We start from the raw sequence: 26615 nt of genomic DNA, 5'->3' as shown, positions 1-26615 counted from the left end.
TTTTAAATTTTCTAACCTACCTGCCCGATTAAGGGATCTGACATTCCACGCTCCGATCCGTAGAACGCCAGTTTTCTTTCTCCTGATAACGACATCCTCCTGAGTAGTCCCCGCCCGGAGATCCGAATGGGGGACTATTTTACCTCCGGAATATTTTACCCAAGAGGATGCCATCATGATGTATAACAGAAGGTTATATTATGTTTCTTTCATTAAATACACATTTTTAAAGTTGTGGTATTCTTTTTGAATCACCCTGTATATTTGTTCAATGAATATCCGTTTATCATCTGCATTTCTTGTTGGTGTAGCAATTTTAATGGCCAGTAGTGTATTTTACGTTGGTTTCTGGTCCTGAGAACGAAGGGCATGGCCGACAGGTAATATGATTTACCTATGTCTCTGTTGTAAACCTCTGAGGCGAAGTCTCCGGTATGCGATGAGGTCACGGCTGTTAGCGAGAACGCTCACGTAGAAGATACCACGATATTATGAGAGAAGGCGTACTCGCCTTTTTATAAAGCAATAGACAATATTGTTCTTAATACGGAGAAATCTATAGGTGCACAAGTCATGAAGGAATCGAACGCCCTGCCACAAGAATTCCTTACCAATCATCTGGCCACAGCGACAGTATCTTGCAAAGCGTACAACGCCGCCAGTCATCATCACACTGCCTACTAAGAACCATGTCCCACTTTTTGTAATGTCCAGCAGACCATCATCAAACTCGATAACTTGAGCGTTTTTCAGTAACAATGTCGTTTCTGATCATCTGATTGTGCATTTCTTTTGGTTATGTTACGCAGGTTTCAGATGCATTATGTAATGATTAGACAGAGATTCAGGAACCAGGTTTTAAATTGTAAGACATTTTTAGGGGCAGATGCGCACTCTGACCGCAATCTATCGGTAATAAACTGTAGATTAAAACTGAAGAATCTGCAAAAAGGTGGGAATTTAAGGAGATCGAACCTGTAAGACTGAAAGAACCACAGGTTGTAGAGAGATTCAGAGGGAGCATTAGGGAACGATTGACAAGAACGGGGGGGGGGGGGGGGGGGAGAAATACAGTAGGAGAAGAATGCGTAGCGTTCAGATGTAAAACAGTGAATGCAGCAGAGGATCAAGTAGGTAAAAGGAAGAGGGCTAGTACAAATCCTTGGGTAACAGAAGAGATATTGAATTTAACTGATTGAAGGAGAAAATATAAAAATGCAGTAAATGAAGCAGTCAGAAAGGAATACAAACGTCTCAAAAACGAGATCGACAGGAATTGCAAAATGGCTAAGCAGGGATGGCTAGAGGACAAATGGCGCAAATGGCTCTGAGCACTACGGGACTTAACACCTGAGGTCGTCAGTCCCCTAGAACTTAGAACTACTTAAACCTAACTAACCTAAGGACGTCACACACATCCATCCCCGAGGCAGCATTCGAACCTGCGACCGTTGCGGTCGCGCAGTTCTAGTCTGAAGCGCCTAGAACCTCTCGGCCGCTCCTGCCGGCCTAGAGGACAAATGTAAAGATGTAGAGGATATCTCACGAGAGGTAAGATAGATACTGCTTACAGGAAAATTAAAGAGACCATTGGAGAAAACACTTGCATGAATAACAAGAGCTTATATGCAAAACCAGTACTAAGCAAACAAGAGAAAGGAGAAAGGTGGAAGGAGCATATAGAGGATCTATATAAGGGCGATGTACTAGAGGGCGAAATTATAGAAATGGAAGAAGATGTAGAGCAAGATGAAATGGGAGATGTCGTACTTCGTGAAGAATTTGACAGAGCACTGACAGACCTAAGTTGAAGCATGGCCCCGGGAGTAGACAACATCCCATTACAACTACTGCGAGGGTGAAAATCACCGAACTATCCGTTTAATAAGTCACGGCTGCAAAATACTAACGCGAATTCTTTACAGACGAATGGAAAAAATGATAGAAGGCGACCTTCGGGAGGATCAATTTGGACTCCGTAGAAATGTTGGAACACCTGAGGCAATACTGACCTTACGATTTATCTTGGAAAATAGATTAAGGAAAGGCAAACCTACGTTTCTAGCAGTTGTAGGCTTAGAGAAAGCTTTTGACAATGTTGGGTGGAATACTCTCTTTCAAATTCTAAGGGGGCGGGGGTAAAATACAGGGAGCGAAAGGCTATTTGCAATTTGTACAGAAACCAGATGGCAGTTATAAAGGTCGAGGGACATGGAAGCAGTGGTTGGGAAGGGAGTGAGACAGGGTTGAAGCCTATCCCGATGTTATTCAATCTGTATATTGAGCAAGCAGTGAAGGAAACAAAAGAAAAAATACGGAGTAGGTATTAAAATTCATGGAGAAGAAATAAAAACTTTGAGATTCGCCGATGACATTGTAATTCTGTCAGAGGCTGCAAAGGACTTGGAAGAGCAGTTGAACGGAATGGACAGAGTCTTGAAAAGAGAATATAAGATGAACATCAACAAAAGTGAAACGAGGATAATGGAATGTAGTGTAATTAAATCGGGTAATGCTGGGGGAATTAGATTAGGAAATGAGACGCTTAAAGTACTAAAGGAGTTTTGCTATTTGGGGAGCAAAATAACTGATGATGGTCGAAGTAGAGAGGATATAAAGTGTAGACTGGTAATGGCAAGAAAAGCTTTTCTGAAGAAGAGAAATTTGTTAATATCGAGTATAGATTCAGGTGTCAGGAAGGCGTTACTGTAAGTATTTGTATGGAGTGTAGCCATGTATGGAAGTGAAACATGGACGATAAACAGTTTGGACAAGAAGAGAATAGAAATGCGGTGGTACAGAAGAATGCTGAAGATTAGATGGGTAGATGACATAACTAATGAGGAGGTGTTGAATCGGATTGGGGAGAAGAGGAGTTCGTGGCACAACTTGACTAGAAGAAGGGACCGGTTGGTAGGGCATCTTTTGAGGCTGCAAGGGATCAGAAATTTAGGATTGGAGGGCGGCGTGGAGGGTAAAAATCTGTAAGTAGGCTGTTTAGGTTTTCTTATTGGTAACGCCGCTTAGCGCTCGGTATGAAAAATCACTGGCTGTGCTGTGCGTAGTGTGTGTTTAGTTTGCATTGTTGTCTGCCATTGTAGTGTTGAGCAGCGGCAGTTGCCTGTTAGCGGCGCGTAGCGTTGCGCAGTTGGAGGTGAGCCGCCAGCAGTGGTGGACGTGGGGAGAGAGATGGCGGAGTTTTGAAATTTGTAAGAATTGGTGTCATGAACTGCTATATATATTATGACTAGTGAGGTAAATACATTGTTTGTTCTCTATTAAAATCTTTCATTCGCTAACTATGCCTATCAGTAGTTAGTGACTTCCGTAGTTTGAATCTTTTATTTAGCTGGCAGTAGTGGTGCTCGCTGTATTGCAGTAGTTCGAGTAACGAAGATTTTTGTGAGGTAAGTGATTTGTGAAAGGTATAGGTTATTGTTAGTCAGGGCCATTCTATTGTAGGGATTTTTGAAAGTCAGATTGCGTTGCACTAAAAATATTGTGTGTCAGCTTAAGCACAGTCGTGTATAAATTGTTCTAAGGGGACCTTTCAAATCGTAGAGGGAGACCAAGAGATGAACACACTAAGGATGTAGGTTGCAGTAGGTATTGGGAGATGAAGAAGCTTGCACTGGATAGAGTAGCATTGAGTGCTGCATCAAACCAGTCTCAGGACTGAAGACCACGACAACAACATATAGACCTTTCCACAACTGCACGGAATTTTATAGACACCAGGTGTAGCTAGAGGATGTCGTTTATCTTTCACGGATATCACACATTCTTTTACTTTCGTAGTGGGTTTGATGTCAGTTCCACATGGTACTTGCTTAAAACTTTTTCAATGCGGTCAGTGACCCTACTGACGAATGGTAAGAACACTTTCCCCTTACGTTGGTGTCAATCCTTGTCCGACCTGGTTGTCAGTCTAGGGATTATACACTCCTGGAAATTGAAATAAGAACACCGTGAATTCATTGTCCCAGGAAGGGGAAACTTTATTGACACATTCCTGGGGTCAGATACATCACATGACCACACTGACAGAACCACAGGCACATAGTCACAGGCAACAGAGCATGCACAATGTCGGCACTAGTACAGTGTATATCCACCTTTCGCAGCAATGCAGGCTGCTATTCTCCCATGGAGACGATCGTAGAGATGCTGGATGTAGTCCTGTGGAACGGCTTGCCATGCCATTTCCACCTGGCGCCTCAGTTGGACCAGCGTTCGTGCTGGACGTGCAGACCGCGTGAGACGACGCTTCATCCAGTCTCAAACATGCTCAATGGGGGACAGATCCGGAGATCTTGCTGACAGGGTAGTTGACTTACACCTTCTAGAGCACGTTGGGTGGCACGGGATAGATGCGGACGTGCATTGTCCTGTTGGAACAGCAATTTCCCTTGCCGGTCTAGGAATGGTAGAACGATGGGTTCGATGACGGTTTGGATGTACCGTGCACTATTCAGTGTCCGTTCAACGATCACCAGAGGTGTAAGGCCAGTGTAGGAGATCGCTCCCCACACCATGATGCCAGGTGTTGGCCCTGTGTGCCTCGGTCGTATGGTCCTCGCCGATACCCCAGGAGCAACAGTGTCCCTAATTTGCTGGGAAGTGGCGGTGCGGTCCCCTACGGCACTGCGTAGGGTCCTACGGTCTTGGCGTGCATCCGTGCGTCGCTGCGGTCCGGTCCCAGGTCGACGGGCACGTGCACCTTCCGCCGACCACTGGCGACAACATCGATGTACTGTGGAGACCTCACGCCCCACGTGTTGAGCAATTCGGCGGTACGTCCACCCGGCCTCCCGCAAGCCCACTATACGCCCTCGCTCAAAGTCCGTCAACTGCACATACGGTTCACGTCCACGCTGTCGCGGCATGCTACCAGTGTTAAAGACTGCGATGGAGCTCCGTATGCCACGGCAAACTGGCTGACACAGACGGCGGCGGTGCACAAGTGCTGCGCAGCTAGCGCCATTCGACGGCCAACACCGCGGTTCCTGGTGTGTCCGCTGTGCCGTGCGTGTGATCATTGCTTGTGCAGCCCTCTCGCAGTGTCAGGAGCAAGTATGGTGGGTCTGACACAAAGGTGTCAATGTGTTCTTTTTTCCATTTCCAGGAGTGTATATACGGCGGTCACTCGCGCTCTCGTTGCATTTCGCCGATTGTCCTCGGGGTATGCCTTCCGCAGGGCACGGCCTCTCAGCCCGGAAGCGTCAAGTAATGTCATCCTGATAACGTTCACGCTAACCTGGATGAATGGGCCCGAATGATGGCACAAAAGCCAGCCTCAAAACGTTACAGAGCTGCCTTCGGACTTAATCAGAGCATCCGCACTGCACAGCTTGAGCGCGTCAGTGGGTTGTCGCTGCGCTAGACGTCTCGCATTACCTGAAGGAAGAAGGAAAAAAAAGAAACATAAGAGAAACGGCGACACACCAGCACTCCTCTCCCCCCCCTCCCCCCACCGCCGCCCACCCCTACCCCTTCAAACAGGAGACGTGCAGTAACGTGTGTCGTTGTCACAAACTGTCTTTTGTAAGGTACTCCCACTACAAACGTCAAACGCACGTACTTCAATCCGCAGTGTTCACTCAAACCTTGCCCAGGTGTAGCTGCATTCACTGATTTCGGCAGTTCCTGTCGTGTCTGAAAGTGAGTGTCGTTGATAAAGCGTGAGAGTCGTACCCAGCCCCTGTAGGTTAGCATGTTTTTATGACCACTGCTCTCAGGCGTGTGACATGGCTTCGTGCAGTGCACCACTCTACGTAGATATAATGGACAGTCCGCGTTCAAACACTGACAAGTTGGGCACCTTCATATACTATGGAATCAAAAGTATCCGGACACCCCCACAAACATACGCTTTTCATATTAGGTTTATCGTGCTGTCACCTACTGCCAGATACTCCGTATCAGCGATCTCAATAGTCATTTCACGTCGTGAGAGAGCAGAATGGGGCGCTCCAAGGAACTCAAGGAATTCGATCGAGGTCAGGTGACTGGGTGTCACTTCTGTCATACGTCAGTTAGCGAGATTTCCACACTCCTAAACATTCCCAGGCCCACTGTTCTGGATGTGATAGTGAAGTGGAAACGTGAAGGGACACGTACAGCACAAAACCGTACGGGCTAAAATTGTCTGTTGTCTGTCACAGACCGCCGACAGTTGAAGACGGTCGTAATGTGTAATAGCCAGACATCTCTCCAGACCATCACACAGGAATTAAAAACTTCACCAGGACACATTGCAAGTACTATGACCGGCGGGAGGTGAGAAAACTTGGATTTCATGGTCGAGCGGCTGCTTATAAGCCACACGTCACGTCGGTAAGTGACAAACGACGCCTCGCTTGGTGTAAGGAGCGTCAACATTGGACGAGTGAAGGGTAGAAGAACGTTGTGTGGAGTGACGAAACACGGTACACAATGTGGAGATCCGATGGCAGGGTGTGGGTATGGCGAATGCCCGGTGAACGTCACCTGCCAGCGTGTGTAGTGCCAACAGTAAAATTCGGAGGCGGTGGTGTTATGGTGTGGCCGTATTTCTCATGGAGAGTCTTGCACCCCTTGTTGTTTTGCGTGGCACTATCACGGCACAGGCCTACAATGATGTTTTCAACATATTCTTGCTTTCTACTGTTCAAGAGCAATTCTGGGATGGTCATTGCATTTTTCAACACAATTGAGCACTTGTTCATAATGCACGGTTTGTGGAGGAGTGGTTACACGACAGTAAGATCCCTGCAGAGAGTCCGGACCTGAATGTTATAGACCTTTTGGATCTTTCGGAACGCCGTTTTCGTGCCAGGCCTTACTACTTAAAGTGTCTCGTTCCCTAATCTAATTCCCTCAGCATAACACGACTTAATTCGACTACATTCCATTATCCTCGTTTTGCTTTTGTTGATGTTCATCTTATATCCTCCCTTCAAGACCCTGTTCATTCCGTTCAACTGCTCTTCCAAGTCCTTTGCTGTCTCTGACAGAATTACAATGTCATCGGCGTACCTCAAAGTTTTTATTTCTTCTCCATGGATTTTAATAACTACTCCGAATTTTTCTTTTGTTTCCTGCAATGCTTGCTCAATATACAGATTGAATAATATCGGGGATAGGCCACAACCCTCTCTCAGTCCCTTCCCAACCACTGCTTCCCTTTAATGACCCTCAACTCTTATAACTGCCATCTGGTTTCTGTAAAAAATGAAAATACCCTTTCGCTCCCTGTATTTTACCCCTGCCACCATCAGTATTTGAAAGAGAGGATTCTACCCAACATTGTCAAAAGTTTTCTCTAAGTCTACAATCGCTAGAAACGCAGGTCGTAGGGTCAGTATTGCCTCACGTGTTCCAACATTTCGACGGAATCCAAACTGATCTTCCACGAGGTCGGCTTCTACCAGTTTTTCCATTTCTCTAAAGAATTTGCGTTAGTATTTTGCATCCGTGACTTACTAAACTGATTGTTCGGTAATTTTCACATCTGCCAGGTCCTGCTTTCTTTGGGATTGGAATTATTATATTCTTCTTAAAGTCTGAGGGTATTTCGCCTGTTTCATACATCTTGCTCACCCGATGGCAGAGTTCTGTCAGCTCCCAAGGCCGTCAGTAGTTCTAATGGAATGTTGTCTACTCCCGGGGCCTAGTTGCGACTCAGGTCTTTCACTGCTCTGTCAAACTCCTCACTTAGTATCGTATCTCCCATTTCATCTTCATCTACCTCCTCTTCCATTTCCATAATATTGTCCTCAAATACATTACCCTAGTGTAGACCCTCTATATACTCCTTCCACCTTTCTGCTTTCCCTTCCTTGCTTGGATCTGTGTTTCCATCTGAGCTCTTGATATTAATGCAAGTGGTTCTCTTTTCTCCAAAGGTCTCTTTAATTTTCCTGTAGGCAGTATCTATCTTACCCCTTGTGAGATAAGCCCCTACATCCTTACATTTGTCCTCTAGCCATCCCTGCTTAGCCATTTTGCCCTTCCTGTCGATCTCATTTTTGAGACGTTTGTATTCCTTTTTGCCTGGTTCACTTACTGTATTTTTGTATTTTCTCCTTTCATCAGTTAAATTCAGTATCTCTTCTGTTACCTAAAGGTTCCTACTAGCCCTCGTCTTTGTACCTACTTGATCCTCTGCTGCCTTCACTACTTCATCCTGCAAAGCTACCCATTCTTCTTCTACTGTATTTCTTTCCCCCATTCCTGTCAATTGCTCCCTTATGCTCTCCCTGAAACTGTGTACAACCTCTGGTTCTTTTAGTTTATCCATGTCCCATCTCCCACGTTTTTGCAGTTTCTTCAGTTTTAATCTACAGTTCATAACCATTAGATTGTGGTCAGAGTCCACATCTGCCCCTGGAGATTTCTCACAATTTAAAACCTGGTTCCTAAATCTCTGTCTTATCATTATATAATCTATCTGAGACCTGTCAGTACCTCCAGGCTTCTGCCATGTATACAACCTTTTCTTATGCTCCTGAACCAAGTGTTGACTATGATTAGGTTGTGCTCTGCGCAAAATTCTACAAGGCGGCTTCCTCTTTCATTTCTCAGCCCCAATCAATAATCACCTGCTATGTTTCCTTCTCTCCCTTTTCCTACTACCGAATTCCAGTCACGCATGACTATTAAATTTTCATCTCGCTTGACTATCTGAAAATTTCTTTTATTTCATCATACATTTCTTCAGTTTCTTCCTTATCTCCAGAGCTGGTTGGCATATAAACTTGTACTACTGTGGTAGTCTATCTTGGCCACAATAATGCGTTCACTATGCTGTTTTAGTACCTTACCCGCGCTCCTATTTTTTTTATTCACTATTAAACCGACTCCTGCATTACCCCTCTTTGATTTTGTATTTATAACCCTGCGTTCCCCTGACCAAAAGTCTTGTTTCTCCTGCCAGCGAACTTTACGAATTTCTACTATAACTCACTTTAACCTATCCATTTCCCTTTTGAAGTTTTCTAACCCACCTGCTCGATTAAGGGATCGGACATTCCACGCACCGAACGGTAGAACGCCAGTTTTCATTCTCGTGAAGGTCTATATAGCCACAACAAAAGGAAGCGCCAACACTCGTCTGGGTGAACATAAAGGAACTGCTGCCTCGGACATATTGATAAATCGGCTGTAGCGGAACATGTGTTTCAGGAAAGTGATCATGAAATAAAGTTTAGTGAGACGAGCGTCACAGCAAAAACGTCGCATTATTATTCGGGAATGTATAGAGAGGCAATTGAGATTGTCAAACGCTGCAATAATTTTAATAGAAAATATGAAGGTATTGAGCTGGATAAGATATAGATGTCAACATCGCAGCAACAGCTTGACAATCGATTAATTACAATTGCGAAAGTTGGCAATATCAGAGATCATAGCACAGCGGACGTCACGTGATTGACAGCGGCTCCCTCTGGATGGCCTATATATACGGCGCTCACTCGCGCTCTCGTTGCAGCTAGCGGATTGTCCTCTGAGGATTCCTTCCGCTGTCGAAGGCGAAACGTCAGTGTGGAGACAGGGTTGTAGCTTCTCTCCAATGTTATTCAATCTGTATATTGCGCAAGCAGTGAAGGAAACAAAATAAAAATGCGGAGTTGGTATTAAAATCCATGGAGAAGAAATAATGTTGAGGTTCGCCGATGACATTGTAATTCCGTCAGAGATAGCAAAGGACTTGGAAGAGCATTTGAACGGAATAGACAGTGTCTTGAAAGAAGGATTTTAGATGAACATCAACGAAAGCAAAATGAGGATAGTGGAATGTAGTCAAATTAAATCGGGTGATGCTGAGGGAATTAGATTAGGAAATGAGACACTTAAAGTAGTAAAGGAGTTTTGCTATTTGGGGAGCAAAGTAAGTGATGTTGGTCGAAGTAGAGAGGATATAAAATGCTGACTGGCAATGGCAAGGAGAACGTTTCTAAAGAAGAGAAATTTGTTAACATCGAGTACAGAGTTAGGTGTCAGGAAGTCGTTTCTGAAAGTATTTGTATGGAGTGCAGCCATGTATGAAAGTGGAACGTGGACGATAAATAGTTTGGACAAGAAGAGAATAGAAGCTTTCGAAATGTGGTGCTAGAGAAGAATGCTGAAGATTAGATGGGTAGATCACATAACTAATGAGGAAGTATTGAATAGGATTGGGGAGAAGAGGAGTTTGTGGCACAAATTGACTAGAAGAAGGGGTCGGTTGGTAGGACATGTTCTGAGGCACCAAGGGATCACCAATTTAGTATTGGAGGGCAGCCTGGAGGGTAAAAATCGTAGAGGGAGACCAAGAGATGAATACACTAAGCAGATCCAGACGGATGTAGGTTGCAGTAGGTACTGGGAGATGAAGAAGCTTGCACAGCATGGAGAGCTGCATCAAACCAGTCTCAGGACTGAAGACCACAGCAACAACAATGGCTATAGGCCTCAGTTGGTAAGGCAGTTGTATAACAAGGAAATATATCAAAATAATATTACGTCTTCCACCCTAGGGGATGCGTTAGATGACAAACAGGTGGCAACGATATCCATCCCTTACATAGGCAATTAAAGTTACAAATTGGGGCGTTTACTCAGAGCCCATAACTTCAGAGTCGCCTGTTTTACTAATAATAGTTTACAAAGGAATTTAATTCACTCCTTGCACAATAAGAGCGATTAACTTTTCCAATCAGGTGTATATAAAATTACATTGCGGGGATTGTCCAAAATTTTACATCGGGCAAACGAAGCGAGCTCTGGGTCTCAGGTGTAAAGAGCATATCCCTACTAGAAGCGGTGACGGTACTAAGGGCTCTACTTATGCGGAACACCTTGTGCAAACCGCTCATGCGCCGAGCCCTCCAGTCAATATCAAGTTACTTCATACCGAGGTTAAGGGCTTAAAACTGGATGTTCTGGAAGAAATGCAGATCTCTGAGCACCTGAAACATGTTAAAGACAATATCCTCAATGACCAACTCCTAGAAACAGAAAATTTTTTGAAGGTTTCGCGCCTTCACTTTGTTCTTCATACTTGTAAATCTGGTGATCTAGGGATTTTCACATGGGTGCGCTGACTGGCGGGCGCGGTTGGTCAAGCTGTTCATCTTTTCTTCTTTTTCCCCTCATGTTCCTTTTACGATGAAGGTGATTTTAGCCCGTTGAGCACCTCACGTTTTATCCCTGTATCTTTATTACCTTTATTACCCTCAGCCCTCCCCCCCCCCCCCCCAGGCTAACTACTGTCTTTAGGTATAGTCTTTAAGAGTTCCTCCTGTTGTCATTGGTAGCTTCGTATATAAGTTTCTTTACTAGCATAAGCAACCGTGTGCGGTTATTTTTAGGTTTCGTCTCCTATTTAGCTCTTCTCTTGTTCAATTCGTTTCATTTTTTGATATACGTTGATCCAAGGTTGGGAATATTTGGTTTATTTAGCCCCGACCCATGTATAAACTTTCTCGTATTCGTATGCGATTACGCATTCAAGTAACTTCCCCTGTCTTGCGCATGTGCATGGATAGCGGGTCAGGCTTGTAAATGAGCGACCGTTTGTAGCTGCAGTTTATGGCTGGTCATGGTCCATCGAACATAGGCCGGTGTGAGATGGAGCGTACACCATTAAGTTAAGTAGTGGTTTAGACTTTGTACATATTTGTAATGTTTGGCTCTTCCTTTTCTTTTTCGTACATAAATGTATAGCTGTGGTGTTCCTTTAATTATTGACAAAGGTCTTCTTAGGCACTTGTGGGTTTTATTGTTGTTCTGAAGAAAGTGTAGTTATCTACACCGAAACCTGGGTTAACTCTTTAACAATAGCTGCGTTTTTCGCCATCGAGGCGGGTTTGCGGGCCGTGGTGGCCGAGCGGTTCTAGGCGCTACAGTCTGGAACCGCGCGATCGCTACGGTCGCAGGTTCGAATCCTGCCTCGGGCATGGATGTGTGTGATGTCCTTAGGTTAGCTAGGTTTAAGTAGTTCTGAGTTCTACGGGACTGATAACCTCACTCGTTAAGTCCCATGACATTAGAAGTTAAGTCCCATAGTGCTGAGAACCATTTGAACCTTTTCTCTCTCCCCTCCCCCCTCTCTCTCTTTCCTCTTTCTTTAACAGCTCTCTTTTGGAACGCACCTCACTTACAGACTCCATTTTCAATGATGCGTATAGCGCCAACACCTACCGGAATTTCATGTATAGTTGCTGAACACTAGAAGATGTCTCACAACTAATTCCGCATTTTTTATCCTAAATTGGCCGACAAAAATGTGTTGCATTACTTAGTGGGCGCTCCTGGTATATACACGGTGGTCCACTGATCGTGACCGGGCCAAATATATCACGAAACAAGAATGAAGCGAAAAATCTACAAAGAACTAAACTCGTCTAGCTTGAAGGGGGAAACCAGATGGCGTTATGGTTGGCCCGCTAGATGGCGCTGCCATAGGTCAAACGGATATCAACAGCGTTTTTTCTATATGGGAACCCCAATTTTTTATTACATATTCGTGTAATACGTAAAGAAATATGAGTTTTAATTAGACCACTTTTTTCGATTTGAGATGACGCTGTAATAGTCACGAACGTATAAGTACGTGGTATCACGTAACATTCCGCCAGTGCGGACGGTATTTGCTTCGTGATACATTACCAATATTAAAATAGACGGTTTACCAATTGCGGAAAAGGTCGATATCGTGTTGATGTATTGCTATTCTGATCAAAATGCCCAACGGCCATGTGCTATGTATGCTGCTCGGTATCCTGGATGACATCATCCAAGTGTCTGGACCGTTCGCAGGATAGTTACGTTATTTATGGAAACAGGAAGTGTTCAGCCACATGTGAAACGTCAACCACGACCTGCAACAAATGATGATGCCCAAGTAGGTGTTCCAGCTGCTATCACAGCTAATCCGCACATCAGTAGCAGACAAACTGCACGAGAATCAGGAATCTCAAAAACGTCGGTGTTGAGAATGCTACATCAACATCGATTGCACCCGAACCATATTTCTTCGCACCAGCAATTGCACGGCGACGACTTTGAACGTCTTGTACAGTTATGCCACTGGGCACAAGAGAAATTACGGGACGATGACAGATTTTTTGCACGCCTTCTATTTAGCGACGAAGCGTCATTCACCAACAGCGGTATCGTAAACCGGAATAATATGCGCTGTAGGGCAACGGAAAATTCACAATGGCTGCGACAAGTGGAACATCAGCGACCTTGGCGGGTTAATGTATGGTGCGGCATTATGGGAGGAAGAATAATTGGCCCTCATTTTATCGATGGCAATCTAAATGGGGCAGTGTACGCTGATTTCCTACGTAATGTTCTAATGATGTAACTACAAGGTTTCACTGACAGAATGGCGATGTACTTCCAACATGGTGGATGTCCGGCACACAGCTCGTGTGCGGTTGAAGCGGTATTGAGTAGCATATTTCATGACAGGTGGATTGGTCATCGAAGCACCATACCACGTTCACCGCAACTGACGTCCCCGGATTTCTTTCTGTGGGGAAAGTTGAAGGATATTTGCTATCGTGATCCACCGACAACGCCTGACAACATGCGTCAGCGTACTGTCAATGCAGAGGAATGTCGTTAGACGTATTGCCAAATGCATTGAGACTGACTAACATCTTTTTGAACATTTATTGCATTAATGTGGTATTTACAGGTAATCACGCAGTAACAGCATGCGTTCTCAGCAATGATAAGTTCACAAAGATACATGTATTACATTGGAAAAACCGAAATAAAATGTTCAAACGTTCCTACGTTCTGGATTAGAATTTAAAAAACCTACCTGATACCAATTGTTTGTCTAAAATTGTGAGCCATATATTTGTGACTATTACAGTGCCATCTATCACAAAGCGAAAAAAGTGGAGGATCTAAAACATTAATATTTCTTTACGTACTACACGAATATGTAATAAAAATGGGGGTTCGTTTTTAGAAAAAAATGCAGTTGATGTCCGTTTGACCTATGGCAGCGCCATCTAGCGGCCCAACCGTTTCGTTCTTTGTGGTTTTTTCGTTTGACGCTTATTTCGTGAGATATTTGGCCCGGTCACGATCAATGGACCACCGTGTATAGTGCGTGAGAGCAGAGCCGTGAATAAATGAGGACTGAGTGAGCGGCTGTTCGTTAGGTCGGCAGGACTGTGGCAGCCAGTGCCGACGCGACTGCAGGGTGGGGTATTTCTGTTCGCTGCTGCAGTTTGTTCCTTTTTGTCTCCGGCAGGTTGGCAGCCCGGTGAAGCGTGGTCGGCGGCGAGCGATGCGTGAGCTGCACGCACCCACTGCGACACGCAGCCGTCCGCCGCCAACAGGTGAGTGCGTGACCGCACAGCACGGCCCTCAAGCTGCGCGCTGCAACACTTTGTTACCCAATCAGAGGACCCTTTTTACGTGTCGACTAATAAGGCTGTTTGGTACTGTTATCAGAATCCATATGTAAACTGAAACTTTCGCGCTAATTAAAACTGTGTGCCGGACCGAGACTCGAAATCGGGACCTTCGCCTTCCGCGGGCAAGTGCTCTACCATCTGAGCTACCCAAGCACGACTCACTCCCCGTCCTCGCAGCTTTACTTCTGCCAGTACCTCGTCTCCTACCTTCCAAACTTTACAGAAGCTCTCTCAAAGGAAACATTCCCCAGGCTGTGGCTAAGCCATGTTTCCGCAATATCCTTTCTTTCAGGAGTGCTAGTCCTGCATGGTTCGCAGGAGAGCTTCTGTGAAGTTCGGAAGGTAGGAGACGAGATACTGGCAGAAGTAAAGCTGTGAGGACGGAGCGTGAGTCGTGCTTGGGTAGCTCAGATGGTAGAGCACTTGCCCGCGAAAGGTAGAGGTCCCGAGTTCGAATCTCGGTCCGGCGCACACTTTTAATCTGCCAGGAAGTTTCATATCAGCGCACACACCGCTGCGGAGTGAACATGTCATTCTGGAGACATGAAATCTGGTTTAGCAATCTTTATATAATGCTGCTGGTGTTGCTTTCTAGAATTATCCGACGATCTGACAAATGTGTCTTCGACTACAATTGTCGCACAATATGACCATTGTACCATTGGAGGCTACTCATCCGTACTGTAAGGCTACCATTTGATAATTTACAAACAACTTATATCCATTACCATTAATATAAATGCATCGTGTAAAACAGCAGGTGATTTGATTGGTACAAATTGGCAATGAAAATCGCCAAGAGGAAAAAAAATATTGAATGGTCATATACTGAGATAAATTATCAAAATATGCTGAAAAACAAAGATAACACCGTCTGAACAGAGCTGGATGGTCCAACGGTACCGACCGGTCGCCGTGTCATCCGCAGACTTTAGATGTTCAAACGTCCCCTTAGAAAAATTAATGAATTACTGTTCTGGAAAACGGCTTACGTTATTCTATTTTCAAACAGCTGAGCAAAACTCAGACAGTTTTCTCTTTACTTATTCTGATCATCACTAAACTAACAGCCAATATTTTTAGCGCACCGCAATCTGACTTTCAATAATCCCTACAAGAGAATGGCCCTGACTAAGAATAACCGATACCTTTCATGAATCACTTACCTCACAAAAATCTTCGTTATTCGAACTACTGCAATACAGCGAGCGCCACTACTGCCAGATAAATAAAAGATTCAAACTACGGAAGGCACTAACTACTGATAGGCATAGCAAACGAAAGATTTTAATAGAGAACAAACAATGTATTTATCTCAATAGTGTTCAAAAGTCATAATATAAATATCTATCAATTCATGACATCCATCTTTACAAAACCGAGCGAGGTGGCGTAGTGGTTAGCACACTGGAATCGCATTCGGGAGGACGGCGGTTCAATCCCGCGTCCTGCCATCCTGATTTAGATTTTCCGTGATTTCCCTAAATCACTCCAGGCAAATGCCGGGACGTTTCCTTTCAAAGGGCAGGGCCGACTTCCTTCCCTAATACGACGAGACCGATGACCTCGCTGTCTGGTCTCCTTCCCCAAACAACCCCCAACCCATCTTCACAATTTTTTCTTTTTCTGTCATACACACGTCCAGATCGTCCGCTTAAGGTATCCTCTCGAAACTCCGCCATCTCTCCCCCCACATACACCATTGCTGGCGCCTCACCTCCAACTGCGCAACGCTACGCGCTGTTCACATCCAACTGCCCAACACTAAACAAGCGAATACTCCAACAATGAGTCCAACCAGCCACAGACTGCACACAGCACAGTCAGTGATTTTCATACAGAGCGCTGCGTGGCTTTACCAACATAAAAACATAAACAGCCTACTTACAACGTCACTGAGTCCGGATATGGCGTCGAATGTCGTCAGCACACTACTTTCACTCCCGTTGTGAGTTTTTGTAACAAGTGGCCCTAGTTCTCAGTCAAGTACACTGTGGGATCAGAAGTATCCGGACACCCCCCAAAAACATACGTTTTTCGTATCAAGTGCATTGCGCTGCCACGTAATGCCAGGTACTCCGTATCAGCGATCTCAGTGGTCATTAGACATCGTGAGAGAGCAGAATGGGACGCTCCGCGGAACTCACGGACTTCGAAAATGTTCAGGTGACTGGATGTGACTTGTGTCGTACGTCTGTACGCGAGATTTCCACACTCCTAAACATCCCTAGGTCCACTGTTTCCGATGTGATACTGAAGTGGAAACGTGGAGGGACACGTACAGCACAAAAGCGTACAGGCCGACCTCGTCTGCTCACTGACAGAGACCGCCGACAGTTGAAGAGGGTCGTAATGTGTAATAGGCAGACGTCTATCCAGACCATCACTGACGAATTCCTAACTGCATCAGCACCCATTGCAAGTACACCGAGCGAGCTGGCGCAGTGGTTAGCACACTGGACTCGCATTCGGGAGGACGACGGTTCAATTCCGTCTCCAGCCACCCTGATTTAGGTTTTCTGTGATTTCCCTAAATCGTTTCAGGCAACTGCCGGGATGGTTCCTTTGAAAGGGCACGGCCGATTTCCTTCCCCATCCTTCCCTAACCGGAGCTTGCGCTCCGTCTCTAATGACCTCGTAGTCGACGGGACGTTAAGCTAAACTAACCTAACCCATTGTAAGTACTATCACAGTTAGGCGGGAAGTGAGAAAACTCGGATCTCAGTAAATGCGAAACGACGCCTCGCTTGGTCTATTGAACACCGGGAAAACGTTGTGTGTAGTGACGACTCACGGTACACAATGTGACGATCCGATGGCAGGGTGTGAGTATGGCGAATGCCCGGTGAACGTCTTCTGCCAGCGTGTGTAGTGTCAACAGTGAAATTCGGAGACGGTGGTGTTATGGTGTGGTCGTGTTTTAATGGAGGGGGTTGCACCCCCTTTTGTTTTGCGTGGCACTATCACAGCACAGGCCTACATTGATGTTTTAAGCAACCTTTTCCTTCCCACTGTTGAAGAGCAATTCGGGAATAGGTATTGCATCTTTCAACACGATCGGGCACCTGTTCATAGAGCACGGCCTGTGGCGGAAGGGGCTACACGACAATAACCCCCCTGTAAAGGACTGGCCTGCACAGAGTCCTAACCTGAATCCTATACAACACCTTAGGGATGTTTTGGAACGCCGACTTAGTGCCAGGCCCCTTCCACCTCTCCTGAAGAATGGGATGCCATTGTCCAAGAAAACTTGCACCACCTGGTTGAACGAGTGCCTGCGAGAGTGGAAGCTATCATCAGGGCTAAGGGTGGGCCACCGCCATATTGAGTTCCAGCATTACCTGTAGAGAGAGGGTGCCACCAACTTGTAAGTCATTTTCAGCCAGGTGTCGGGATAGTTTTCATCACATAGTGTATTTTTATGGGTCGGTACGTCGATACTTATGCTATCAATCTATCGATGTATCGAAAATGGTTCCTTTTATATATGAGCAGAGTTAATGATGTTTTTTAAATGTCTGTGTATACGATGCCGAAATTTTTAAAAATGTCGAATGTCCTAGTCCGGACTTCCGTAGCAGAGGCGCCCAAAGAAGAGCTGAAGTATGGGTAATACAGGATACGAAGACCTTCCCATCGTGTGACGCGTCGACGGTGGCCTTTGGCAGGGTTGTGGTGACACTTGGAGCCAGTGTCACGTCATTGACCTACTTGACACATCACGTGACCGTCTGATCTGTGGTCGATTTTCCTGCACGTGTCGACCCCTGGTCCTCTTCGAACCGTCGCCGGCCCAGACGATGACGTCACAGGGCGGCACGCTCTAGTAGAATTGCAGAGGAGGGTTGTAGGCACCTCTGAGCCAAATTTCTGAGTTGTGAGACGCAAATGGCACAAAATGTCGGGGTTTCACAAAAGCGGCCCTCTAGTTGTATTGGGGGTATCGAATGTCCCGTGGAAACACACCTTTAACAATATGTTACGTTATCAGTTTTGTTATAAAAACCATGCCATTATTTTTAGCAAAAGATTATACCTCTTATCTCTCCGTCACCGCATGGTCGTTTGTTTTGAGAGCTCACTGTGTCCTTCTTGACATATTCCATGTTTGTAGTAAGAGTGAAGGTAAAAAGACGAGGGCCAGTAGAAATCCTTGGGTAACTGAAGAAATATTGAATTTAATTGATGAAAGAAGGAAATATAAAAATGCAATAACTGAAGCAGGCAAAAAGGAATACAAACGTCTCAAAAATTAGATCGACAGGAAGTGCAAAATGGCTAAGCAGGCATGGCTAGAGGACAAATGTAAGGATTTAGAGGGTTATCTCAATAGGGGTAAGATAGATACTGCCTACAGGAACATTAAAGAGACCATGGGGAGAAAAGAGAGCCACTTGTATGAATATCAAGAACTCACATCGAAACCCAGTTCTAAGCAAGGAAGGGAAAGCAGAATGGTGGAAAGACTATATAGAAGGTCTACACAAGGGCAATGTACTTCAGGACAATATGACGGAGATGGAAGAGGATGTAGAAGAAGAAGAAATGGGAGATTCGATACTGCGTGAAGAGTTTGACAGAGCACTGAAAGACCTGAGTCGAAACAAGGCCCTAGGAGTAGACAACATTCCATTAGAACTACTGACAACCTTGGAAGAGCCAGTCATGACCAAACTCTACCATCTGGTGAGCAAGATGTATGGGACAGGCGGAATACCCTCAGATTTCAAGAAGAATATAATAATTCCAATCCCAAAGAAATCAGGTGTTGACAGATGTGAAAATTACCGAACTATCAGTTTAATAATTGACAGCTGCAAAATACTAACACGAATTCTTTACAGACGAATGGAAAAACTGGTAGAAGCCGACCTCGGGGAAGAACAGTTTGGATTCCGTAGAAATGTTGGAACACGTGAGGCAATACTAACCCTACGACTTACCTTAGAAGGAAGATTAAGGACAGGCAAACCTACATTTGTAGCATTTGTAGATTTAGAGAAAGCTTTTGACAATGTTGACTGGAATACTCTCTTTCAAATTCTGAAGGTCGCAGGGGTAAAATACAGGAAGCGAAAGGCTATTTAAAATTTGTACAGAAACGAGATGGCAGTTATAAGAGACGAGTGGTATGAAAGGGAAGCAGCGGTTGGCAAGGGAGTGAGACATGGTTGTAGGCTCTCCCCGATGTTATTCAGTCTGTATATTGAGCAAGCAGTAAAGGAAACAAAAGAAAAATTGGGAGTAGGTATTAAAATCCAGGGTGAAGAAGTAAAAACTTTGAGGTTCGCCGCTGACATTGTAATTCTGTCAGAGACAGAGGAGGACGTGGAAGAGCAATTGAACGGAATGGACAGTGCCTTGAAAGGAGGGTATAAGATGAACATCAACAAAAGCAAAACGAGGATAATGGAATGTAGTCGAATTAAGTCGGGTGGTGCAGAGGGAATTAGATTAGGAAATGAGTGGCTTAAAGTAGTAAAGGAGTTTTGCTATTTGGGGAGCAAAATAACTGATGATGGTCGAAGTAGAGAGAATATAAAATGTTGACTGGCAATGGCAAGGAAAGCGTTTCTGAAGAAGAGAAATTTGTTAAGGTCGAAAGTGTCGAGTGTAGCCATGTATCGAAGTGAAACATGGACGATACATAGTTAAGACAAGAACAGAATAGAAGCTTTCGAGATGTGGTGCTACAGAAGAATGTTGAATATTAGGTGGGTAGACCACGTAACTAATGAGGAGGTATTGAATAGGATTGGGGAGAAGAGAAGTTTGTGGCAGAACTTGAGTAGAAGAAGGGATCGTTTGGTAGGACATGTTCTGACGCATCAAGGGATCACAAATTTAGCATTGTAGGGCAGCGTGGAGTGTAAAAATCGTAGAGGGATACCAAGAGATGAATACAGTAAGCAGATTCAGAAGGATGTAGGCTGCAGTAGGTACTGGTAGATGAAGAAGCTTGGACAGGAAAGAGTAGCTGCATCAAACCAGTCTCAGGACTGAAAACCACCACAACAACAACAACATCGTGAATTAGACACGGGAAGGGGAAATAATGGTTTCTTGCTTTAATTGTAGATAACAGTGTATTTTCTGGCCGTATTCCAGTGAGCAACCCCAACGTTGTCGTTGTGGAGAATTCCTGTCAGTAGCCCACTTTTGGTGGAATGCCCCCATCTTTTGGCTTTGCGTACTAAGTACAGAATTCCCCGAACTTTAATATTGGCAGACGATTCCCGGATGGTCGAACTGGTTCTCAGCTTCATCAGTGAAAACGGTTTTCATTCTCAGTTTTAAAGTTTTTTAATCTAACTCTGGAGTAGTAGCGGGGCGGTGAGGTTTGGAGATTCCTGACTCCCTTCCCTGGCCAAGGTCCTCTTCCCTTCCCTTTTACTCTGTTTTTATCACTTTTTAGAATTGGTTAGTCTCCTTTTACAATACGCACTTCTACATTCTAGAGGTTGAACGCTTTTGAATAGCAAGTGGTCCTGCCTGTATTGCATCAGAGGTGGAATATTTCCTGCCTCTAGCATAACTTGGGTTTGCTCACCTGCTTACTTCCCTCATTTTGTTTTTACCATTGACAACACGACTGCCGGCCGCTGTGGCCGAGCGGTTATAGGCGCTTCAGTTCGGAACCGCGCTACGGTCGCAGGTTACAATCCTGCCTCGGTCATCGATGTGTGTGATGTCCTTAGGTTAGTTAGGTTTAAGTAGTTCTACGTCCTAGGGGACTCATGATCTCAGATGTTAAGTAGCTTACTGCTCAGAGCCATCTGACAACACGACTGCACTTTTACGTTTTTTAGCTTATTACCTTTTATCGTTCTGGCTTTTCTGAGATGTCAGTCTGTCTGAATGTACCACATTTGAAACAAGGCACTCATGACATTACTGTTTGGTCGCATTAAAAAAATAAAAAGGCCGTGAGCACTATGTGACTTAACTTCCGAGGTGATCAGTCGCCTAGAACTTAGAACTAATTAAACCTATCTGCTTCCCTTTCATATCCCTCGACTTTTATAACTGCCATCTGATTTCTGTACAAAATTTAAATAGCCTTTCGCTCCCTGTATTTTACCCCTGCCACCTTGAGAATTTGAAAGAGAGTATTCCAGTCAACATTGTCAAAAGCTTTCTCTAAGTCTACAAATGCTAGAAACGTAGGTTTGCCATTCCTTAATCTTTCTTCTAAGATAAGTCGTAAGGTCAGCATTGCCTCACGTGTTCCAGTATTTCTACGGAATCTAAACTGATGTTCCCCGAGGACGGCTTCAGCCAGTTTTTCCATTCGTCTGTAAAGAATTCGAGTTAGTATTATATTCACGATATAATCGCACAAACTGTCAACAGGTGTCCGTACGATCGTGTTCTGTACGAGTCGTAACACATCTGAAATGTAACGTGCACTGTTCAAAGTGCCGTCAATGCGAACAAGAGGTGACCGAGACGCGTAACCAATGGAACCCCATAGCATCACGCCGGGTCATACGCCAGTATGGCGATGACGAATACACGCTGCCAATGTGCGTTCACCACGATGTCGCCAAAAACGAATGCGACCATCACGATGCTGTAAACAGAACCTGGATTCATCCGAAAAAATGACGTTTTGCCATTCGAGCTCCCAGGCTCGTCGTAGAGTATACCATCGCAGGCGCTCCTGTCTGTGATGCAGCGTCAAGGGTAGCCGCAGCCACGGTCTCCGAGCTGATAGTCCGTGCTGCTGCAAACGTCGTCGAACTGTTCGTGCAGATGGTTGTTGTCTTGCAAACGTCCCCATCTGTTGACTCGGGGATCGAGACGTGGCTGCACGATCCGTTACAGCCGTGCGGATAAGATGCCTGTCATCTCGACTGCTAGTGATACGAGGCCGTTGCGATCCAGCACGGCGTTCCGTATTACCCTCCTGAACCCGCCGATTCCATATTCTGCTAACAGTCATTGGATGTCGACCAACGCGAGCAGCAATTTTGCGACACGATAAACCGCAATCGCGATATGCTACAATCCGACCTTGATCAAAATCGGAAACGTGATGGTACGGATTTCTTCATCACAACGACGTTTCAGCAGGCAACGCCGGTCAAGTGCTGTTTGTGTATGAGAAATCGGTTGGGTACTTTCCTCATGTCAGCCCGTTGTAGGTGTCGCCACCGGCCTCAACCTTGTGTGAATGCTCTGAAAAGCTAATCATTTGCATATCACAGCATCTTCTACCTGTCGGTAAATTTCGCGTCTGTAGCACGTCATCTTCGTGGTGTAGCAAGTTCAATGGACAGTAGTATACAATAAATACATAAGCAGGAACAAGGTTTATTATTTACTATGATTAGTTGCCTTCATCACTCATTTGTGTTAATATTCTAATTCATAGAAAAAAAAGATCCTAAGATCTGGTTGAGGGGGCAGTCAGACAGGGCCAAATCTTCTTGGTATTCTCCGTCGCGCACATTCATTTTACACCCGCCTGGAGTAGCATCTTGGACAACGACAGGGTGTGCTGTGAATGATGTCAGCTCTCTCACGTTGAGGCAATAAGCCCATTCTACCTGCGGAGCTGCTGGCGGGCCGTGGACAGAAGTTGGTGGATCTCGACATGATGCTACCCGCCTCCCTGGTACATTCCAGATATGCTCTATGGGATTCAAATGGAGAGGGCCATGCGTGCAGTATCTCCCTTTTGCAAGTAAACATGAGCCGCTCTTGCTGTATGAGATCGATCGTTATCGTCCACCAGTACGAAGTCTGGTCCAGCACCAACTCGCAACAACCGCACATGAGGTCCCAATGTCCGGCTGGGGTGGCCGAGCGGTTCTGGGCGCTACAGTCTGGAACCGCGCGATCGCTACGGTCACAGGTTCAAATCCTGACTCGGGCATGGATGGGTGTGATGTCCTTAGCTTAGTTAGGTTTAAGTATTCCTAAGTTCTAGGGGACTGGTGACCTTAGAAGTTAAGTCCCATGGTGCTTAGAGCCATTTGAACCATCTGTTTGAGGTCGCAATAACTGAGAGCATTTAACCCTTGTAAGTAGGCTGTTTAGGTTTTTTTAATTGGTAACGCCGCCGCCACGTAGCGCTCTGTATGAAAATCACTGGCTGTGCCGTGTGCAGTCTGTGGCTGGTTGGCATTGTTGTAATACTCGCCATTGTAGTGTTGAGCAGCGGCAGCTGGATGCTATCAGCGCGTAGCGTTGCAGAGTTGGAGGTGAGCCGCCAGCAGTGGTGGACGTGGGGAGAGAGATGGCGGAGTTTTAAAATGTGTAAGAATTGGTGTCACGAACTGATTTATATATTATGACTATTAAGGTAAATACATTGTCTGTTCTGTATTAAAATCTTTCATTTGCTAACTATGCCTGTCAGTAGTTAGTGCCTTCCGTAGTTTGAATCTTTTATTTAGCTGGCAGTAGTGGCGCTCACTGTATTGCAGTAGCTCGAGTAACGAAGATTTTTGTGAGGTAAGTGATTTGTGAAAGGTATAGGTTAATGTTAGTGAGGGCCATTCTTTTGTAGGGATTTTTAAAAGTCAGATTGCGTTGCGCTAGAAATATTGTGTGTCAGTTTAAGCACAGTCTTGTATAATTTTCCTAAGGGGACGTTTCATACCCTTTCCGCTTCACCTGTACTATTTCATGAAGAGGTGTTCGTTTGGTGAACATAATCCCTGCCCATATGATTAGTGATCATCCTCGATATTGGCCTCTTTCCGCAATGTTCGGGTCTCGAAATCGTGTTGCACATTCCCTTCACATGCGGATTTGTAGAGAATAAAGGCGACTGTGTCGATGCTTTCTCTACACCATTTGCCTCGAAACAACACGTCCATTGGATCATACGAAGTCAGATCCCAGTTGCCATAAAGTAGTAAGGCGGTACCGTCGTGCCCTTACAGCCAAATAGCAGGCCTCTCTTTCTGATGTCACTCATTTTGTCGGCCCTGCCCTGGTCTTCGGGATACAGTTTCGGTCTCTATAAACTGTCGCCCAACCGAGAAACAACGATTCACATTAGCCATCGCACCACATCAGTATGAGACTGCTGCTTCTATTCTTTTTATCTTCATTTTATCCTTGCGAAACCCTACATTTCAGCAGCATAATGCACGATCGCATGTTGGATGTCCTGTACGGGCCTTTGTGGACACAGAAAATGTTCGACTGCTGCCCTGGCCAGCACATTCTCCAGATCTCTCACCAATTGAAAGCGTCTGATCAATGGTGGTCGAGCAACTGGCTCGTCACAACACGCCAGTCGCTACCTTTGATGAACTGTGGTATCGTGTTGAAGCTGCACAGGCAGCTGTACCTGTACACGCCTTCCGAGCTCTGTATGACTCAATGCCCAGGCATATCGAGGCCGTTATTACGGCTAGAGTGGTTGTTCTAGATACTGATTACTCAGGGTCTATGTACCCAAACTGCGTAAAAATGTAATCACATGTAAGTTCTAGTATAATATACTTGTCCAATGAACACCCGTTTATCATCTGTATTTCTTATCGGTGTAACAATTTTAATGGGCAGTAGTGTAGATTAAAGAAAAACCTTATATTACAAAGTTTACATCTCCTAAGAAAAATTACTAATCAATTGCCCAACTCTGCCCCTTATTATGACTGCGCGATCTAGTAACAATAACGCGAAATGATTGAAATCATCTACGTACCAGACACTATAAGACACTACTTCCAAAATGATCTACGGTGGTGTGGAACCTCAGGGGAAATAAGCTAACGTGATCGCAGCTGTTTAGCTTTTATAAACTCTTTGAAACGCTGGTACGGCAGAAGGCGGTCCTCTGCCTAATACACTCTAATGCTGTCTTCTCCTCTCTGTGTTCTACAGACGAGAAACGCGAACTCCCAGCCACAAGGACACAGTTCAGATAACGTCTCAACGTAAGTATACGCGGAAGAAGTGCTCTCAATTACTGAACGCTGCGTACTCAACGACGACTTCCAACCAGAATCTTATAGGTTCGCAGCAGTGCAGTGCCCAACTGCTCTAACTATAAACTCTCCTGAGAGCAAAGACAGCGAATAAGTCTGTACCATAAAGCTGATACCGAGCGACCGTCACACACGGGCGCTCACAGCGGAAGACCTCGTCTCTCCACCGCTGGCTTCCCAGCAAGACTCAGCTCCCCACCATCGTAAATCAGAAAACGAATCATATTCCCGAAACCACGGAATATTCTCCGTCTCTACAGATTCTTCCGAACGCCGACCAACCATATTTTAATCTTTTGTCGTCCAGCGCGGAAAGTTTGCGAGGATAACCCATAATCGTACAATGGTACGCTTCTGAGTAAAAATCCTTGGAAATAACCCAGCCTACTTGGTTTCTGAGGTGACGCTTCCCCGTCACCCTCAGCTGCGTCCAAAATTTGCAGAGTTCGCAAGTACACTCCTGGAAATGGAAAAAAGAACACATTGACACCGGTGTGTCAGACCCACCATACTTGCTCCGGACACTGCGAGAGGGCTGTACAAGCAATGATCACTCGCACGGCACAGCGGACACACCAGGAACCGCGGTGTTGGCCGTCGAATGGCGCTAGCTGCGCAGCATTTGTGCACCGCCGTCGTCAGTGTCAGCCAGTTTGCCGTGGCATACGGAGCTCCATCGCAGTCTTTAACACTGGTAGCATGCCGCGACAGCGTGGACGTGAACCGTATGTGCAGTTGACGGACTTTGAGCGAGGGCGTATAGTGGGCATGCGGGAGGCCGGGTGGACGTACCGCCGAATTGCTCAACACGTGGGGCGTGAGGTCTCCATAGTACATCGATGTTGTCGCCAGTGGTCGGCGGAAGGTGCACGTGCCCGTCGACCTGGGACCGGACCGCAGCGACGCACGGATGCACGCCAAGACCGTAGGATCCTACGCAGTGCCGTAGGGGACCGCACCGCCACTTCCCAGCAAATTAGGGACACTGTTGCTCCTGGGGTATCGGCGAGGACCATTCGCAACCGTCTCCATGAAGCTGGGCTACGGTCCCGCACACCGTTAGGCCGTCTTCCGCTCACGCCCCAACATCGTGCAGCCCGCCTCCAGTGGTGTCGCGACAGGCGTGAATGGAGGGACGAATGGAGACGTGTCGTCTTCAGCGATGAGAGTCGCTTCTGCCTCGGTGCCAATGATGGTCGTATGCGTGTTTGGCGCCGTGCAGGTGAGCGCCACAATCAGGACTGCATACGACCGA

General features: G+C 45.7%; 1 protein-coding gene across 1 annotated transcript in view; it reads left to right on the top strand.

The window, feature by feature from the left end:
* Positions 1-26615, top strand: part of LOC126295059 (voltage-gated potassium channel subunit beta-2-like) — a 1105917-nt gene that overhangs the window by 253240 nt on the left and 826062 nt on the right. Inside the window, exon 2 of the mRNA XM_049987306.1 lies at positions 14243-14330. The gene's annotated coding sequence lies outside the window, so the exon portion shown is untranslated. The remainder of the gene's footprint in view (positions 1-14242; positions 14331-26615) is intronic.

Source organism: Schistocerca gregaria, chromosome 11, assembly GCF_023897955.1.
Source record: "Schistocerca gregaria isolate iqSchGreg1 chromosome 11, iqSchGreg1.2, whole genome shotgun sequence".
Taxonomy (NCBI): Eukaryota; Metazoa; Arthropoda; class Insecta; order Orthoptera; family Acrididae; genus Schistocerca; species Schistocerca gregaria.
This window is presented reverse-complemented; position numbering and strand designations above follow the sequence as displayed.